Raw genomic sequence first — 20,455 nt, 5'->3', positions numbered from 1 at the left:
CTGGTTCAAGAAATCTTTGATGGAATCTTAGAAAGTGATAAATAGTCACAAAAGAATAGAAAACAAGTTAATTATAAACCAGAAATGGAGCAGAACAACTTTGGGGTTAAGAAGGAGGAAATGTAGAAAGACATTTGTATCATGTAGAATCAGAGATCAGAAAATATTACAGTGGGTATTTGTCGCACAGTGGTTATAATGTGCCTGGGACATCTGCATTCCATAGTGGAGTGTCTGGGTTTCAGTCTTTTTTTTGATACAGCTTCCTGCTTGTGTGAAAACTGGGAGAACGCAGTTGATGGCTCAAATACTTGGGTACCTGCCACTGATGTGAGAAATCCAGACTTAGTTTCCAGCTCCTAGTTTTAACCTGGTCCATCTCTGCCTGTTGACAACATTCGGGGAGTAAACCAATTTTTCTCTCTTTTTCTTTCTACACACACACACACACACACCCCTTCCCTTCCTGCCTTTTTAATATATAAAATGTTTCTTTAGAAAAGATAAAAGTACACAGAGTTATAATAAACTTTGAAAAAAGGAAGTACTCATGGAGAAATGTCAGCAACATGATTTGTACCGAGTTCTGTTTTATATATCATTAAATTATCCAGTTGTAAATATTCACGCTAAGAAACAGAAAAAAAAAAAAACACAAAAATTCCTGGTGCAAGAAACATTGAAAAAGTTCACTATAGACTACACATCAAAGATGCTGTTATTTGTCACACAGCTTTAGGAAACTGAAGTGACTAAGGAAACCCAAAATTGCAGGAAGTTGACAATCTATGTTATTGTTACAGAGTTCATAGTCTTTCTGAATTTTTCTTTATAGTAGGCAATTTGTAACTTTCCATATAGAATATTAATGACAGGAAGTAGAAAAACATTGTAAACACTAACATAAATTTATTCTGGATTAAAGACCTTAAGCAAATTGAGTATAGAAGGAATACGCTGCAACACAATCAAGACAATATATGGCAAAAACTTTACCCAGCATCATATTGATTATTGAAAAGATGGAAGCATTTACACTAAGATCCGGAACCAGTTTCAGCAAAAGCCTCTAGGAAAGAAAAAGAAATCAAAGAGATAAATATGGAAAAGGAGGAAGTCAAATTATCCCCCTTCGAAGATGATTTGATCCTTTGCAGAGGGGAACCAAAGACTCCACTAAGAGATTACTGGAACTCCTAAGAGAGTTTGGTAAAGTTTCATGATATAAAATTCACACCCCAAAACCAATAGCATTTATATACACAAACAATAACATGTTGAGGAAGAACTTGTAAGATCCATCTCATTCATAATAGCTACAAAAATTTTTGATACCTTAGGATAAATTTAACCAAGGATGTATAAGATTATAAGATTTCTACAATGAAAATTACAAAATTTAAGAAAAAAATTAGAACAAAAAATAGAAAAATCTCTCATGTTCCTCAGTTGGGTGAATTAATATCAGAATGTCCAAACTAACCAAAGCAATTTACAGATGGAATGCAGACCCAATTGAAATACCTAAGATGTTCTTCTCAGACCCACAAAAAATGATACTAAAATTCATATGCAATCCCAAGAGACTCAAATAGCTAAAGCAATCTTAAACAATAAAAACAAAGCTGGCAGCATCACAATATCAGATTTCAAGAAATATTACAGGACAAATATAATCAAAACAACCTGGTACTGGCACACAAACAGACATGTGAACCAATGGAACAGTTTAGAGACCCCAGAAATTATTCCACACATCTATAACCAACTAATATTTGATGAACAAGGTAAAAACAACCCTTGGATAAAGGACTGTCTGTTCAACAAAAGATGCTGGGAAAGTTAGATCTCTGCATGCCACTGTATGAAACAAGACCCCTACATATACCTTGCACAAAAATGAACAATGCATCAGGGATCGAAACCTACGATCTGAAACCATTAAGTTACTAGAGGAAAATGGGAAAACACTGAAAGATATTGGCATAGACAACGACTTATTGGATAAAACCCCAGAAGCACAGGCAAAAAGGCAAAAATAAACAAATGCTTCTGCACTGAAAAGGAACCACTCAACAAAGTAAAGGGGCAAAAAGCAGAACGCGAGAAAATACCTGCAAACTACACATCTGATGAAGGATTAATATCCAGAATATATAAGATGCTCAAGAAACGCAATGGAAAAACAAGCAATCCGGTTAAGAAATAGGCTAAGGATATGACATGCATTTTCAAAGAATGAAATACAAATGACAACACATACATGGTCAGTATCACTAGTTAGCAGGGAAATGCAAATAAAAAACACAATGAAGTTTCACCTCACCCTAGTTAGAATGACTCTCAACAGAAATCAAAAAATAACTAATGATGATGAGGATATGGACAAATAGGTACCCTAAAACCTGTTGGTAGAAATGTATACTAGTGTAATGATTATCAAAGACACTGGGGATTCTTCAGAAATCTGAACATTGATCTAGCATGTGATCCAGCCATTCCACTCCTTGGAATTTACCCTATTGAAATGAAATCAGGATATGAAAGAATTATCTGTACCTCCATGTATAGAAGCTCAACTCACAATCGCTGAGATATGGAACCATCCCATTTTGAGATGTGATTAGTGTTTATAGTCCTTATCCATAGTCCTGAGGAACTGTGGTTTCTCTACTTACTAACTGGTGAATTATTTATCTAGCAGAAGGTAGAACTTGTGATTAGAAAGTAAATTGAAAGTATGTCAGGGCTGGAGCCATGGCTCACTTGGTTTATATGCTACTTGCAGCGCTGGCATCCCATATGGGCACCGGGTTCTAGTCCTGGTTGCTCCTCTTCCAGTCCAGCTCTCTTCTGTGGCCTGGGAGTGCAGTGGAGGATGGCCCAAGTGCTTGTGCCCTGCACCCACATGGGAGACCAGGAGGAAGCACCTGGCTCCTGGCTTCAGATAGGCATAGCTCCAACTATAGAGGCATTTGGGGGGTGAACCAATGGAAGAAAAACCTTTCTCTCTCTCTCTCTCTCTCTCTCTCACTCTCTCACTCTCTCACTCTCTCACTGTCTATCTGTCAAATAAAAAAAAAGAAAGTATGTCATTGCAAAAATTAAAAGAAAAATAAGAAAGGGGAAAGGTGGGAAGTATGATTATGTTCTTAAAACAATACATATGGAATATAAGAAATCTGTTCCCTCTGTATAAATTAAAAATAATAAACATAAAAATTATTCTGGACTGAGTTGGTTTTATTTTCTACAGTTAGCTCTGGTAATACCATGTAAAGTGTTATATCAAGTATAACTTCAATGCTTCCTTGCTTTTGGTTTAGTAAGCTAATGTTTGTCATCAATTTTCTGATACTTTCTACCACAGTTTTTGACAGATTAATTTGTGAGCTATTCTCTCTCCTCTTTTCTGCTGTGACTCTAATTATACAGACATTAGGCTATTTGATTCTTTCCCACAGATTACTGAGTTCCATTCATTAAAAAAAAAAATGTATGTTGGCGGCCGGCGCTGTGGCACAGTGGGATAATCTTCTGCCTGCAGTGCCAGTATCCCATATGTGCATTGCTTCTAGTCCTGGCTGCTCCTCTTCAGATTGAGCTCTCTGCTATGGCCTGGGTAAGCAGTAGAGGATGGCCCAAGTCCTTGGGCCCCTGCACCTGTGTGGGAGCCCCGGAGGAAACTCCTGGCTCTTGATAGGCTCAACTCCAGCATTTGCAAGCATTTGGGGAATGAACCAGCAGATGGAAAACCATTATTTTATTTCTGTCTCTCCTTCTCTGTATATCCACCTCCCAAATAAATAAATAAAAATAAAATAAAATAAAATGTATGTTGAAGTAACACTTGACTCGCAATCATGTTGCTGAAATAGGGAATCCCTGTGTGCTTTCATCAAGTTTCCCTAAATGGCAACATTTACAAAACTATAGTCAAATTATTAAAACTACATAATTAAGATCAGCATAATATCATCAATGGAACAATAAGCATTATTAGAAATTCACCAGATCTTTCCTCATACTATAATTTTTTTGTTCTGGCATCTAATCCAAGATCCTACATAGCTTTTCATTGTTCTTCCTTTCTCTTTAGCCTCCTCTAATCTGTTTTGGTTCCCCATTCTTTCCTTGGCTCTCATGAACTTCACTAGCTTTGAAAAATTCTGTTTTGTTATATTAGTTATTGTCTCAGTTTGGGTTGGTCCAGTGTTGCCTAATGATGAGGCTAAGGTTATGCATTTTGGGTGAAGAATATTGCATAACTTTCATTGTTTTCTCAGAGTATCATATCAGATACAATGTCTTACTAGTAACATTAATAATAATTACTTGAATAATATGATATCTCCTAGGTTTTTCCATTATAAGATGACATATTTACCTTTTCATAATAAATATACTGGGGATATATTTGGAGACTACTAATATACTGTACCTTCTCAAGAATTTTTTCTGATTTAATCATCCTTTGTTGAGTTGTGCCTGCATCAACTATTTCTGTTTGCTTAACAATAATTTTGTTTCTCTCAATTTCCTCACATTCATTAACCAGGATTCTTTGCTCTTCAATATGGATACCTGTATCTCTCTCTCTCTATCTCCCTCACTCTCTCCCTCTCTCTCTCTTTTTTTAAAATAATTGTCATTTGTGAAATATATATATATATTTATTATTTATTTGACAGAGTTAGTGAGAGAGAGAGGCAGAGAGAAAGGTCTTCTTTCCGTTGATTGACTCACCAAATGGCTGCTGTGCTGATCTGAAGCCAGGAGCCAGGTGCTTCCTCCTGGTCTCCCATGCGGGTGCAGGGGTCCAAGTGCCATCCCCCACTGCCCTCCCAGGCCACAGCAGAGAGCTGGACTGGAAGAAGAGCAATCGGGACTAGAACCTGGTGCTCATATGGGATACTGGCGCCACAGGCAGAGGATTAACCAAGTGAGCCACGGTGCCGGCCCTCCTCTCTATCTCTTTCTCTCTCCCCCATCCCCATCATATGGAGAGGTATGTTCTCATTGGAATTTATTTTATTCCATATGTGTCACTCAGTACTGTTATTTTGGTCTTCACATTATCTCAGTACTACCTATTGAGAGCTCTATTGGTTGAATTCTATATCTTTGCATATACCATTACACACTGTACCCTTGATTATGGAGGTGGCTCTAGAATATGCTGTAGGCTTGTGTTATTCTTGTCTCTGTTTCAGCTGTAAGAAAATGGTAAAGTGCCAATGAAGATAACTTTGAAAATGCTTGTACCTTGTCATCGTTGGTGTACAAACTCTTCGAGTGTTTCCAGAAGTTGCTTAGTCTTATGCTCTACGCTTAGTGTTAGGCTCTACAGAGTTCCAGTGTGACTGTGCAGGCAAGCAGTTGTCATGGGAACCATGAAAAACTCATGCTGCCTTCTTGTTCCCTTCTGCCAGCCCATCAGTACCATAGTATTACAGCAGCCCGAAACACTGTGCTATGTCTTATAACCAAGGCACTATCAGACTCCATTTAGTGTCCATGACAATGTACTTTTTTTTAAGAGATAAAAGACAGAAATCAGGTGAAAAGGATGAATATATGTATCCTCTTTCTTAAGGATAACAGTTTAGTCTACTGTTTTTCTGTGCCAACACACATTCCTTATTTTGTTCATTTTAATAACTTTTTTAGGCAAGAGGGCAAATTTGGTACATGTTAATCGTTAATAGCCAAAACATCAGGCTTGCTTTCATTTTAAAGCAAATAATTAACTTAAATAAAATGATTATTTACAGTTTTTCAGCATTTCTATTCATGTCAAATATCAAAATTACAGCTTCAATTTGAGAAAAACACTTCAATAAGAAAAGCAAATTGGTATTTTCCTATTAGAACAATGGTTTAAAATAACTATTCATGCAGAGTATTAATAAACTACAAGGATCCATTCTCAGCAACCAAGGTATTTCTATTCCTTAGAAACTAGGATTTGGCTTACAAACTCCAAGGACATTTTATCTAAGTCAAATGATACTCCAAACCACAGCAAAAGAAATGTAGAAGCATTTCTCAAAAGAAATTATAAGCCTGAAAAATACAACCATGCACATCTCAAGCTAAATCCATTTTAATAAAAGAGAAGACAGATTACCAGTTTTAAAAGGATGGAATATTTAATGTTCACTTCTCAAAAAACCCATCGTACTAACAGTATATTTATAATTTATTTTATGAAAAACAAAGCAAAACAAAATAAGTGTTGGGGGACACATTACAGTAGATAAAACCACAACCCAAGAAATGGACTAAAAGAAGACTATAGAGGTATTAAAAAACTTTTTCCCTGAGAACGTTCTGAGAGGATCTAAACTCAGGGTGGGAAAATAAGACATCAGACTATACATGTTATCAGGAAAGTACTAAATTCATGGGTTGTTTGTATTATTTTGCTAGCTAACCCTTGGACCATTGCACTTGTCAACTACAACATGCATAATTTCCAAACAAAATTGATCTGTATCTTTGCAGAATATTCAGTATTTTATTGGAGTACAGCAGTGAACAATTAAGAGTATCTCTCTTTGGTCGTAAACAACCAAAATAAGGAAATGGGAACGGAGAGGTGGTCCTATATGGAAATAAAGACTATTAATATACTCTGTAAACAGAAAGTAAGGATACTCTCTTTTTAAAAATATCAGACCATAACCATAGTCATTGACAGTCACTTAAATAGTAATTGATGATATTCATAATGTGTAACTGTGAATTAAGACTCATTATGTAATTGAGACAATTATTACATGTGAAAAGAAAGTAAATGATTGAAAATAAATAAAGTAGCTAAGCTCACTGTTGGAGACAAAAGAACCGTACATACAATAGAATGTAAATTTTAATTCCTTTACTCAAAGAAATTCTAGAGGACATAGCTTACAAAAACAAGAATAAGCTGTTAAGAAATAGGCACAATTAGTGAACAGAAGGTTTGATTATGAACAAATAATATGTTTACATATGGAGTTATGCGACAAGTGAAGACACATGAACTCGTTGACCTAAAAACCCAATTTAGATTTTTATATTCCAACTGTATCAAAGACAGGTTTGTCAAGGCCTAAAAATCTTAGAGATATTTGAACATACACTGAGAAACAGAGAAACTTCAATTTATACAAACAAATCCTGATTTAGAGATTCCAAAAGTTGGTTCCAGGAACTAAAATTATGCCTTTTTAATGAATATGGGATAATTCATTTTGCTGTGAGATTAAAGGATGGAGAAAGTAAGTCTGTAGTTCTATTCATCAAAAAAAGTCAGCAGAATACATGAAACTGAGACACACTAGGGTAAAAACAATCTTTGATTGCTTCAGCAGACTTTTAAAAAATGTAAAATATGAAGTAAAATTGTAGCTGTTGTTCATATTATGCATGGCAAGATAAAAGCATGATCTGGGTAACATTAGTAATAGAGATGATAATTTTTTTTTTTGACAGGCAGAGTGGATAGTGAGAAAGAGAGACAGAGAGAAAGGTCTTCCTTTGCCATTGGTTCACCCTCCAATGGCCGCCGCGGCCGGCCCCTGCGGCCGGCACACCGCGCTGATCCGAAGGCAGGAGCGAGGTGCTTCTCCTGGTCTCCCATGGGGTGCAGGGCCCAAGCACTTGGGCCATCCTCCACTGCACTCCCTGGCTACAGCAGAGAGCTGGCCTGGAAGAGGGGCAACTGGGACAGAATCCGGTGCCCCGACCGGGACTAGAACCTGGTGTGCCGGCGCCGCCAGGTGGAGGATTAGCCTACTGAGCCACGGCGCCGGCGAGATGATGAATTTATAATGGATAAAATCAGAAGAAAAAGAATTCACTTGGTAAAGGAAAAGAAAACTTTTCAGAAGGAACAGCAAATGTAAAGGTGCTAGAAATGAGATCAGATGTGTGAGGAACATGGGAGAAGGAAGCAGCCAATTCATACAAAGCCATACACAACATACTAAGGATTTGCCATTTTGTCCTAAGATCTCTGCACATGAACTATTTCAATCGGGGGGGAGGGCATGAACAATAATAGCAGCAACATGTTAATATATCTGTAAAGCATCACTTCTGCTTTTAGGGGACTATATGAAAGGCAGACAAGAATTGGGATTTTATTGAGTGGCAGGTGAGTGTTCGGTTCTAAGGATGGTATACATGGCAATTTAAACAGTCATCCACCTTTGACATAATCACCAGCTAATCAGGGTGTAAAAGTGTAACAATATGTAGTATAAATATGGCCACTTAAATCAATAAGAAAATGATAAAGTGCCATTGAAGATAACTTTGAAAATGCTTGTAACTTTTCATCATTAGTGTACAACTGTTTTTCTTAAGAGTCATTCTGAAAAATGTTCCTTTAGACCTCTCTTTGTGATCAAATATGAACACTCCCTTTGAGAAACAAGTAAAGAAAAAATCTCCCTGTTAGGTAACTTTTTTTCTGTAGCTTTTAAAAGATTAGTTCTGACATGATATACTGACACGATCTATTAAATGCACACTCATTCTACATAATTTCTTTCCTTCAACTAGTAAATATATTCTCAAGTATTATTCAGAGAAAGAATAATTTGGGTGGTGAAAACTTTTATACTTTTGAAAAATCCTAATTGCAAGTATAATATTGAAAACTGATACAGGCTCTACATCCCTTACCTGAAATATCTGGAACCAGAACTGTTTTAGAGTCTTTTTTTTTAAATGTTGGAATATTTACATATATAGAATAAGATATCTTGGGTATGGTACCCAAGTCTCAACAAAAAATCATTTGTCTCATCCATACCATATACACAACCTGAAGGCAATTTTATACAATATTTTTAGTGTGCATATGTTTTGACATGGCTCATCATATGAAGTCAGGTGGGGAATTTTCAACCTGTGACATCATATCAGGGCTCCAAATGTTCTGAGTTTTAGAGCATTCAGATTCTGGGTTTTTGGAATAGGGATAGCCAACCTACATACACAACTTGCAAAACCAAAGATAGAAACCCAAAAATCTGAGGAAAGTTCATTCCAGACTTAATTTCATAAAAGAGATAATATAATCATATAACCTTATAAAACTTGATATTTTACAATATAAAATAATATTTTAGTGACTTTTCAAAGATTAAAACAGTTTGACTTTTTAAATATTCTTTACCCAATTTATTGGCTATATTTAATCACGAGAGTATATGATTGAGTTTCCTCTAAAAGATTGAGAGTGATAAACAGTAATTTTACATAGCATAATTTTCTTTGCTTGCCCTGCTTTATTCACTGTCTTAAGGCAGTAGGTGGGCAAGCTATAGGACAAGTTAGGAGAGAATTCACTAACCCTGAGGACACAGGTACTCATTGCGTAAGGGGTGTATGTGTATACTCCATGTCACACTCTTCATACGCGGTGCCTGCTGGGATAGGGCTGGCACACTCTGGCCGCTAGTCGGCGCTAGGCTGCAGTACAGCGTGCTGCCACCTTTGGCTAGGGCGAGGGGTCCCTGCAGGAATGCTGAGCTCTCCTACCACTGTGTACCAGCGCCACTGAAGAAGTCTTTGGCGGCAGTAGGAGTTTCAACTTCTTTTCATTTTTATTTTATGTTTCATTTACAGTGAGAAACCTATTTTGTAATCCTCAGGCAAGATTAGGGAAAGCCTACCCTGTGGCTTCTGTGGCATCCACAAGCACTAAACTGAATCCAAAAGACCATTTGAGCCTGCCGGATGCACGGTAGCATATGGGTTTCTTCCTCTCACTGCTCCGTAAGTACTCTCAGGCAGCATTTCCGGGTCCAGGACTCAGGCAGACAGAGCGTGTTTCCTTCTGGCGTCTGGATATACAGGCAGCCGGTCCTTGTCTACTTTCTTTAGAGACTTCCTTCTCTTCATGCTTTATTTAAAGTTTAATTTATTCAAGTTTGAAATGTTCTTGCTCACTTCACTTTAAGTCAGTTTAGTACCTAAAAAAAGTTAACAGTAATGAAAGGCATCTGCTGTGGCAAATCTATTTTTAGGCAAAAAAGAATCTGTAATAAGCTAACATAATTGTATTCCAAATACCTCTCACGTGATAGTAAACCCTGTAAGCTTAGTGTGCCTCGTTTCAACTTTATACTGAAATAAAAGATAAGGTTGCTAATGACAATTTTTGAATAAATTAGCCATAAAAGCAATTCACATATTTCTCTTTTATTATGTACTTTTCACTCAAAGTGGTAGTTGGAAAACACTTTTAATCTTAAAATCTAACTTGATGGAATTGGATTTATCATTACTTACTTAAAGAACAGCCTCATCACCGGCCAGGAAGTAAATTATGGTTACATCATTTTATAGAAGGAATATAAGTCTCAGAATAGTTAAGTACTTTTCTTTCTGATTATAAAGTGAAGTCACATCGGAGCTGAGAAAGTAACACAGATCCTGGCATATTGAGCTAGCCTATCCTCCTAGACGGTCCCTTGGCTGTTTGTAAAAGACACTTGAAAACAAACTGATATTAAATTGATTACCTAAACCATAGTGTTTTTTTTATTTTTTAATTTATTTATTTCAAACTCAGAGTTACACAGGGAGAAGGAGAGGCAGAGAAAGAGAGAACTCTTCCATCTGCTGGTTCACTCCCCAATTGGTCTCAACCGGCCAGAGCTATGTCAATCCAAAGCCAGGAGCTTCTTCTGGGTCTCCCACATGGGTTGAGTGGACAAAGGACTTGGGACATCTTCCACTGCTTTCCCCAGCCACAGCAGAGAGCTGGATCAGAAGTGGAGCAGCTGGGTCTTGAACCAGTGCCCATATGGGATGCTGGCACAAGCGGCGGCTTTACCAGCTACGCCAAAACACCAGCCCCAGCCATAGTGTTTTATTTAGTCATGTCTCAGCCATGTGAGGACATCTAGATTAAGTTTTGCATGTGCATTTTAGTCTGCTGTTAACATACTCCAAAATTATGCTTCAGCTAATCTGCTGGAACATATGTACACTTCAAAGCACTCACATGATGTTTTTTCCTCCTAAATTAGTCAACAGGGAAGAATTAGCACAACAAAGCCTCTTGCTGGTTCATTAAATGTGATCATTTTGCTACCAAGAAGTAATCAAATGCGCTGGAATGCATGTGCCATTTGTAAGTTAATTAATAATAGTGATAGAATGAGAGGCTTCAGTATCTTCCAAAATCCATGTCTAGGGAATGGTGATACAAATCTAAGGAAACTGCTGCCCAAGAAAATGAATTCATAAATATCCATTCCTGCAGTGTGTGCATTTGTCCACAAAGAATACCAATGCACAGATATCTGATTTTACTCACATACAACTGTTTCATGATTCAGTATATCAGTGATGAATTGCCAATAACATCTTGCTCTCATTCAAAAGACTTAGAGGGATAACTGCTCAATAACTAAATGGCTTCAGAAAAAAAAAAAAAAAACAAACCAAATTAAGCAAGCAGAATCAAACATTCCCTAAAAGAAAAGTACAATACTAATATCAATCAGTACTATAGTAAACAATGACCTTTTCTCAAATTAAGAGACTTTCCACAAAAGGCAACAAAAATTTTAACTGCCTTCATCCATTTCTACATTAAAAAATTAAATATCCTTAAGCATAACTAGAAGTATGTAAAGTTTAATCTTTCCTAATTTATATGAATTTAGAATATTCTGAGAACTCTGTCTCAGCTAAAATCTTCAATATTATTTAAATAACATGCATTTATATGAATTTAAATAGCACCAGCATGACCAGTTAAGAATCGTTTGCACATATAATATGGAATACTTGTATATACCATGTGGAAGCAGAAACACAATGAGGTTTCACCTCACTCCAATTAGAATAGCTCTCATATAGAAATCAAGGAACAAATGCTGACAGGAATGTGGGAAAAAGTACCCTGCTCCACTGTTGGTGGTAACGTAAACTGATGCAGCCACTGTGGAAGATACTATGGAGATACCTCAGAAATCTGAATATAGACTTACCATATGACCCAACCATCCCATTAAAGACTGGATAAAGAATTTATGGGTTATGTACACCTTGGAACAGTATACAGTGGCAAAAAATGAAATCCTGTTGTTTGCAACAAAATAGATGTAACTGGAAAACATTATACTTAGTGAAATAAGCCATTCCCCAAAAGACAAATACCATATGTTCTCCATGAACTGTGGTAACTAATAGATTGCCTGAAAGGTAATATATGGAATTGAAATTGACACTTTGAGATGCAATGATTTTTAACAGCCCTGTCTCAACTGCTGAAGCACAGCTTTTGTTTTCTAATACTATTTGTTGAACTCTTTACATAGTTTAGGGTTAATCTTAAATGTATAAAGTTAATTGAAAATAGATCTTTGTGGGAAACAAGAATGGGAATAGAGAGGGACAAGGAAGAAGGGTGGGAGGGAGAAGAATCACTGTGTTCCTAAATTTGCATTTATGAAATGCATGAATTTAGTGTACCTTAAAAGGTTTCTTTGTTAAAAAAAAAAAGCCAGAGTCAGATATACTACTAAATATCTGTATATTTAGCAACTAAGTACTTGGTATATTGACATGAATTGGTACAAAAAGTTGATGATCATAATGAACAAATACAATAAATGTCAAATTTGGGCCGGTGCCGCGGCTCACTAGGCTAATCCTCCGCCTTGTGGTGCCGGCACACCAGGTTCTAGTCCCGGTTGGGGGCGCTGGATGCTGTCCCGGTTGCCCCTCTTCCAGGCCAGCTCTCTGCTGTGGCCAGGGAGTGCAGTGGAGGATGGCCCAAGTACTTGGCCCTGCACCCCATGGGAGACCAGGAGAAGTACCTGGCTCCTGCCATCAGGATCAGCGCGGTGGCCGGCCATCGCACGCTGGCCACAGTGGCCATTGGAGGGTGAACCAATGGCAAAAGAAGACCTTTCTCTCTGTCTCTCTCTCACTGTCCACTCTGGCTGTCAAATAAATAAATAAATAAATAAATGAAAAATTTAAGAATGAAAGGAAGCAATGTTATGCTCTGAAGCCCATGTAGTGCCATTCTCTAAATACTATTTGATAAAAAATATGTTTAAATATATGCAAATAACCAGACAAATCCCAACATTATAGTAGTCAGTCAAAATTTCACATCTGTCATCATCTTTTTCTGTAACTGATCTCTACACAGGGCTATGTTTTAACGAAGCAGGTTGGTGCTTTTACATAGATGGGACTTGAACAGAGAGTTCTCCTCAGCAGGAAAGACAGTTAGTTAAATCACCCTACTCACTCCAGAATGTGGATTAGAAAATAACCAGAGAAATGGCCATTTAGGAAGGAAAGGGGAAAGAAAAAAAGCTGTGTGACTTAGTGATGTTGTGGCACACAAGTGTGGTGCTCTTTAGTAGAGAATGCATCCTACAAATTAGCACTGGCTCAGGTTTAAAGTACAACTTTATAAGGAATCATTTGCTTTGCTTTACATTTCTGTACCACTTTAATTTTACAAGAATCTAAGAATATCTTTTTTATAAAGAATTCAAAGAGCACATGAGGTTTTCCTCTGACTTTTTAAAATGTTCAGTTTCTTTGAATTTCATTTTTTATATATGTGAAAGGCAGCCCTACACACACACACACACAGAGAGAGAGAGAGAGAGAGAGAGAGAAAGGGATGGATGGAGGGGAGGGGGAGGGGAGGGAAGGGGAGAGGGATTTTTTTCATCTGCTGGTTCACTCCCCAAATGCCCTCAATAGCAAGGGCTGGGACAGGTGACAGCCAGGATCTCCAAATTCCTTCCATCTGGCTCTTGCATGTAAGTGGTAGGGACCCAGGTACTTGGACCATCACCTGCTGCCTCTCAGAATACAAATACCAGGAAGCTAGAATCAGAAGTGGAGCTGGAACTCAAAACCAAACCCCTCTCATGGGATACTGGCATCCCAAGCTGCTACCACACACTAGGCTCCTTTGCTTATTCTTTAAATATTCATTTAATTATACAAGTATGCTTCTCCAATTTAAAATATGAGATACTTCAAAAAGTTATTTTAAAATGGAATTAAAATGTTTCTTTTGATTTAAATATTGTAATATCTGCATAACTTTTTTCCCACAATAGGCATTTTTCATGAACTTTTTATAGCATCCTTGTATTCTTTCCTATTCATTCCAAATAGTGTATGTATCCCTCAGGGGTGGGGGGACCCTCAAATGTAACCACCTTACTGAATTCCTACAGAATATCCAAAGCAAGGCTAAGAGATCTTCCTCCTGGATTCCAACCACAGGACATCTGTAACAAGTGCATATCCTGCCTGCCATGAGTGCTTTGGAGGGAGGGAACCTGTCTAATTTCCAGCTTTCTCCAGAAGCAACATAACACGTGACATGTATGAAGTGCTATGGTGGTGAATAAATGTCAAGATCAACTGTAATCAGAAAATTAATATTTTTATTTTATAATAGTATAAATGACATTAAATCATTTCTTTTAAAGTAGGTCAGAGTCCATTCAGGCTGCTATGGGAAAAAAAAACACCATAGACTGGGGCTTATAAACATCAGAAGTTGATTTCTCACAGCTCTGGAAGCGAAAATCTGAAATCAGGATGGCAGCAGATTGTGTTCTGCTAAAGGCTCTTTTCCAGGTTGCAGATTGCCATCTTCTCGGTGTAGTCTCACATGGCAAAAAGAAAGTGTAGAGCTCTCTGGGGTTTCTTCATAAGGACATTAAATCCCACTTATAAGGACTGGGCCCGCATGACTGGTTGAAATGTTAAAGGCTCCTCTTCCTAATATCACATCATTGGGAGTTAGGATGTTAGTACAGTCATCCCTTTATATCTATTGGAAATTGGTTCTAGAATTACCCCCAGATATTCAAAATCTGCAAATTTTCAAGTCCTTTAAATAAAATAGTGAATTATTTACAAATAACCTATGCACATTGTCTCATATACTGTAAATATCTATACATTTCTTTTTAGGATGTTATTTTTATTACTATTTTATTAATATATAGGAAAAAGATTTAGTATCTACTGCAAAGCAAACACTATGAAGATAGTTATGTTGCACTGTTTAGAAAATAATGACCAAAAAATTCCATACATGTTCTGTAAAGGTACAATGTTTTTCAAATATTTTTATATGAATTGGCAGAAGCCACAAATATAGAATTCACAGTTGCAGAGATCACTCTATAGGAATGTACAGATAACACATTCAGTCCATCGCAGAGTAATATTAGAATAAATTTCTAATCATCAAATTTACCAAAAAATTTTAAAGTTTTACTTATTTGTTTGAAAGGCAGAGTGATAGGGGGGTTAGAGATGGGGTAGGGGAGAGATCTTCCATCCACTGGTTCAGCCCTGAAATGTCTGCAACAGCTGGAGCTGGGGCAGGCCAAAGTTAAGTCTCCATCTAGGTCTCTCATGTGAGTGAAAGGAACCCATGTTTTTGGGCCATCACTTATTGCTTTTTGGGCTCATTAGATTGGAGCCAAATTGTAAGCAGAGGTAGAATTTGATCCTAAGCAGCTTAACCTGCTGGGTCATAAATACTGTCTCCGAACTTTAGTATCTTACATTATAGATTATAAAATAATCATTATTTATTCTAAACACATGGTTTTACTTTACAAATCATGTCAGCTTGCATTAAAAATTTAAACACTAGACTATAAAGACTAAAATTTATATTATATTTCATTAAGAATTTTTAGAATGTATTGAATTATCTGTAAAAATAAGAACCCAAAAATGAACAAACACACTGGTATGAATAAACAATGTTGCCATCCATGTAAGAGCTAAGTAATCTAGGAATTAGGTATTAAATATTAGTCTAGTCTCAATAATCATTTAGCTTCACTGAATAACATAACAGGAAAAGAAAAACAAATGTACATTAGAAAATTAAGCCTTATTCATTCAGAGCTTTTACCTCAAAGCCCTGTCTTGAAATAACTCCCACCAGGGTCTCAACAGTCAGGTCAAGTCTGAGCTACTCAAGGGATAATCTCTGATACCTTCCACTCTCACTAAACTCTTCTCTTACTGTGAATTATTGCACTATATGTGGGACATACTGCTTTATTTATTTTTTATTTTAATTTATTTATGTGTATTTGAAAGATTTAAGAGAGAGTTAGAGAGGGAGGAAGCAAGAGAGGAGGGATAGGGAGAGGGGGAGGAAGAGGGGGAGGGGAGGGGAGGGGAGGGGAGGGGAGGGAAGGGAAGGGAAGGGAAGGGAAGGGAAGGGAAGGGAATAAATGAAAATGAGAACTTTCTATCTTTTGTTTCACTTCCCAAGTGCACTCAACCACCAGGACTGGGACAAGCTGAAGCCAGGAGCCCAGAACTCAATCCAGGTCTCCAATGTGGATAGTAGTTACTCAAGCACTTGAGTAATCACAGTTACATTTGAGGGCATATATTAGCAGGAAACTAAAATGTAAAGTAGAAATGGCACTTGAACCCAGGCAACATTTTTGGGCCTAAGCTATTTCAAGTGGCATCCCAACTGCTGCAACAAATGCCCACCTTGACATACTATTGTAGCAGTGTTTTTTTTCTTCTTCTTATTAAATACTCTGTTGATCTTGACTGGATAAAGAAATTACAGATTCAGGGTGACCCCAATCAAAATACCAATGACATTCTTCGCAGATCTAGAAAAAATGATGCTAAAATTCATATGGAAACATGAGAGATGATGAATACCTAAAGCAATCTTATACAACAAAAACAAAGCTGGAGGCATCACAATACCTGATTTCAAGACATGCTACAGGGGCTGGTGCTGTGGTGCAGGGGCTTAACACCCTGTCCTGAAGCACCTGCATCCCATATGGACACCAGTTCTGGTCTCAGCTGCTCCTCTTATGATCCAGCTCTCTGCTGTGGCCTAGAAAGCAGTAGAAAAATGGTCCAAGTCCTTGAGCCCCTGCACCCATGTAGGAGACCTAGAGGAGGCTCCTGGCTTTGGATCAGCACAGCTCTGGCTTTTGTGGCCAATTGAGGAGTGAACCATTGGATGAAAGACCTCTCTCTCTCTGCCTCTCCTCTGGGTAATTGACTTTCAAATAAATAAATAAATCTTAAAAAAAAAGACATACTACAGGGCAGTTATTATCAAAACTACCTGGAAATTGCCCAAAACACACTTGTAGAAAAATGAACTGAAATAGAAACTCCAGAAATCAATCCATGAATCTATAACCAACTTATCTTTCACAAAGGAGCTAAAATCAATCCCTGCAGCAATGACAGTCTCTTTAACAAATGGTGCTGGAGACACTGGATTTCCACTTGCAAAAGTTTGAAACTATACTCATACCTAACACCTTACACAAAAATCTACTCAAAATGGATCAAAGACCTAAATCTACAACCCAATACCATCAAATTACTAGAGAACATTGGGGAAACTCTGAAAGTCATTGGCATAGGCAAAGATTTCTTGGAAAAAGGCCCCAGAAGCACAGGCATTCAAAGCCAAAATTCACAAATGAGATTACATCAAGCTGAGAAGCTTCTGTACTGCAAAAGAAACACTCAGTAAAGTAAAGCAACAACCAACAGAATAGGAGAAAAATTCTTGCAAACTGTACAACTGATAAAGGGTTAACAGCCAGAATCTAAAAAGAGCTCAAGAAATTGAACACAACAAACTAAAGGATCCTGTTAAGAAATTGAGAAATGACTTAACAGGGCATTTTTCAAGAAAGGAATGGCTAGCAGACACTTGAGAAAATGCTCAGGATCACCAGCCATCTAGGACATGCAAATCATAAGCAAAATGAGGTTTCATTTCACTCAAGTTAGAATGGCTCTCATACAGAAATCGACAAACTACAAATGCTGGCAAGCATGTGGAGAAAAAGGTACCCTGGACCACTGTTGGTAGAAATGTAAATTGGTCCAGCCACTTTGGAAAACAGTATAGAGATACCTCAGAAATATGACCTACCATATGATCCAGTCACTCCACTCCTGGGAATTTACCCAAACCAAAGAAATCAGCATATGAAAGAATTATCAATACTCCCATGTTCATTGCAGCACATCAACCCAGATTTCCATCAACCGTTGACTGGATAAAGAAATTAAGGCATATATACACTATGGAGTGCTACTCAGCTGTTAAAAAATCAAATCTTGTCTTTTGTAACAAAATAGATGCAATTGGAAACCAGCATACTAAGCGAAATAAGCCAGTCTCAAAAAACACAGATACCAGCAGGTGCCGCGGCTAACTAGCTAATCCTCCTCCTGTGGTGCTGGTACCCTGGATTCTAGTCTCGGTTGGGGCGCTAGATTCTGTCCCGGTTGCCCCTCTTCCAGTCCAGCTCTCTGCTGTGGCCAGGGAGTGCAGTGGAGGATGGCCCAAGTCCTTGGGCCCTGCACCTGCATGGGAGACCAGGAGGAAGCACCTGGCTCCTGGCTTTGGATCGGTGCAGCGCCAGGCATAGCAGCCATTTGGGGGGTGAACCAATGGAAGGAAGACCTTTCTCTCAGTCTCTCTCTCCCACTAACTCTGCTTGTCACACAAAAAAAGACAGATACCATGTTTTCCCCAATCTTAGGTAACTAATAGAGTACCTGAAATGTAAAATATTTTAGTGAAATAGACACTTTGAGATTCAATGATTGTTTACAGTCCTTATGTCTTCCAATGAAGAAGAGTGTTTTTATTTTATTTTTATTCTTCATACTATTTATTTGTTGAAATTTTTTACCTTGTTTAGGGTTAACTATATGATCATTAAGTAACCTGAAAATAGATCTTAATAAAATTTAAGAGTTAGAATGTAAGAGGGAAGAGAAGGATGGGTTGAAGCATAGGTGTGTGTGTGTGGGGGGATGTCACTATGATCCTAAACCAGTATATATAAATTACATGAAACTTGTATAACTTAAATAAAATGATAAAATAAAGAAAGCATGGTATATATACCGTATGAGTAATACCCAGCTGAAAAAAATTAAATCTTGTCTTTTGCAACAAAATGGATGCACCTGGAAACCATTATATTTAGTGAAATATGCCAGTCTAAAAAAGACACCGTATATTTTCCTTGATCCAAGGTAACTAATGGAGTACCTAAAATGTAATGTATTGGAGTGAAATGGGCATTTTTAAATCCAATGATTGCTTACAGCCCTGTCTCTTCAGTTGTGGAATGGTATTTTTTTTTCTTCATACACTTTGTTGAACTCTTTTATTTAGTGTACAGCTATCTTCATGATCATTAAGTAAACTGAAAGTAGATCTTTGTAAAAATTAAGAGTGGGAATGGGAGAGGGAGGAAGAAGGAGGGTTGGAGCTCATATTATATATATATATATATATATATATATATATATATATAAAAATACATGAAACTTGTATAATGTAACTAAAATTTTAAAAAACATTCTTTTGAACATATTGAACGTGATTTAAAAAAAACTTAGAGTTGATTTTGTAAAAGTTCAGGAGCAAAATGTTATGCTAATTCCATACTGATGCTGTAATAGTATTAAAAACTACTATTAAAATCCCAGTAAAAATACTACTAAGATACATAAAACATTGAAAAGATTTGAGGTGGAAATCATCCCATTTTTATGATACCATGTATCTCCTTTTAAATAGCTCCAGTAGAATATAGGAAAGTTTAACTAGTAAAGAAAAGGAACAACCTTTAGAAGATGATAAAATATCTTACCTCATTTTTTAATGAGGACATTCTAAACTCATTAGTACAAATTTATATTTCTCAGCTCCTTTTTTATTTTTGTTTTGCCAACCCAACAAAATTTCAGTAGAATTTATTGAACATGGTTTCCTGAGTGTTCCTTGAAAGTAAAAGTTGACTGATATGTCTGGCTTAAGTCTTTCTTTCATTGTCCTTTCCTTTCACCTTCATGAAACCTGTGTCATTTCTGAACTCTAAAGTAATGACAAGGTAACTTTAAAGAAACCATCTATACATTGAGAATGATAAGGCCAAGGATAGCCAGTGACAATGTCTCCTTGACACTTCTGTACAGGAGCTGTGACAATAGAATTGGAACATCTAATTCTTTTTTAACTTGGAAGTAAAATAAATATTTAAAATATTTAAGCACCTATTTTTCTGGTATAGTAAAATGTAATTCATAATTGATTCATCAAGAAAAATAAAAAATAGATAATGGAAAAATTGTGAGCATTTAAATTTCCCCCTCTCATACATAACTCTCATTTGATAATGATAATTTGTTAAATATCTTAAGAGTTGGCACTGGATTCATTGAATTAAATGAGACAACCGAGAAAGCTAGACACAATCATTCATTTCTCTTTGATTCGAATAATTCTTGTAGTAAGCCACAGTGCTATTCCAGAGTGATTCTTTGCCTCTCCAAGTGATGGTTTCAGAAGCAATGAAATAATATTTATAAAGCAGGTATAGAAATAATATAAAGCCTCATA

General features: G+C 36.9%; 1 long non-coding RNA gene across 6 annotated transcripts in view; it reads right to left on the bottom strand.

Moving 5' to 3' along the window:
• LOC103351201 (uncharacterized) overlaps positions 1-20,455 on the bottom strand; it is a 306,632-nt gene that overhangs the window by 124,397 nt on the left and 161,780 nt on the right. For 4 of the 6 annotated variants that reach the window (XR_016217363.1, XR_016217362.1, XR_011380465.2 and 1 more), the window contains one exon: positions 8,870-9,971. The exons of the other annotated variants lie outside the window; for them this stretch is intronic. This is a non-coding gene — a long non-coding RNA (uncharacterized LOC103351201). Of the gene's footprint in view, positions 1-8,869; positions 9,972-20,455 lie in introns of those variants that run through there. 6 annotated transcript variants of the gene reach the window in all.

The sequence above is a fragment of the Oryctolagus cuniculus genome, chromosome 12, assembly GCF_051225735.1.
Source record: "Oryctolagus cuniculus isolate XC-2025 breed Fujian yellow rabbit chromosome 12, ASM5122573v1, whole genome shotgun sequence".
Classification (NCBI taxonomy): domain Eukaryota; kingdom Metazoa; phylum Chordata; class Mammalia; order Lagomorpha; family Leporidae; genus Oryctolagus; species Oryctolagus cuniculus.
The sequence above is the reverse complement of the archived record's forward strand: the minus strand, read 5'-3'. Positions and strand labels throughout refer to the sequence as shown.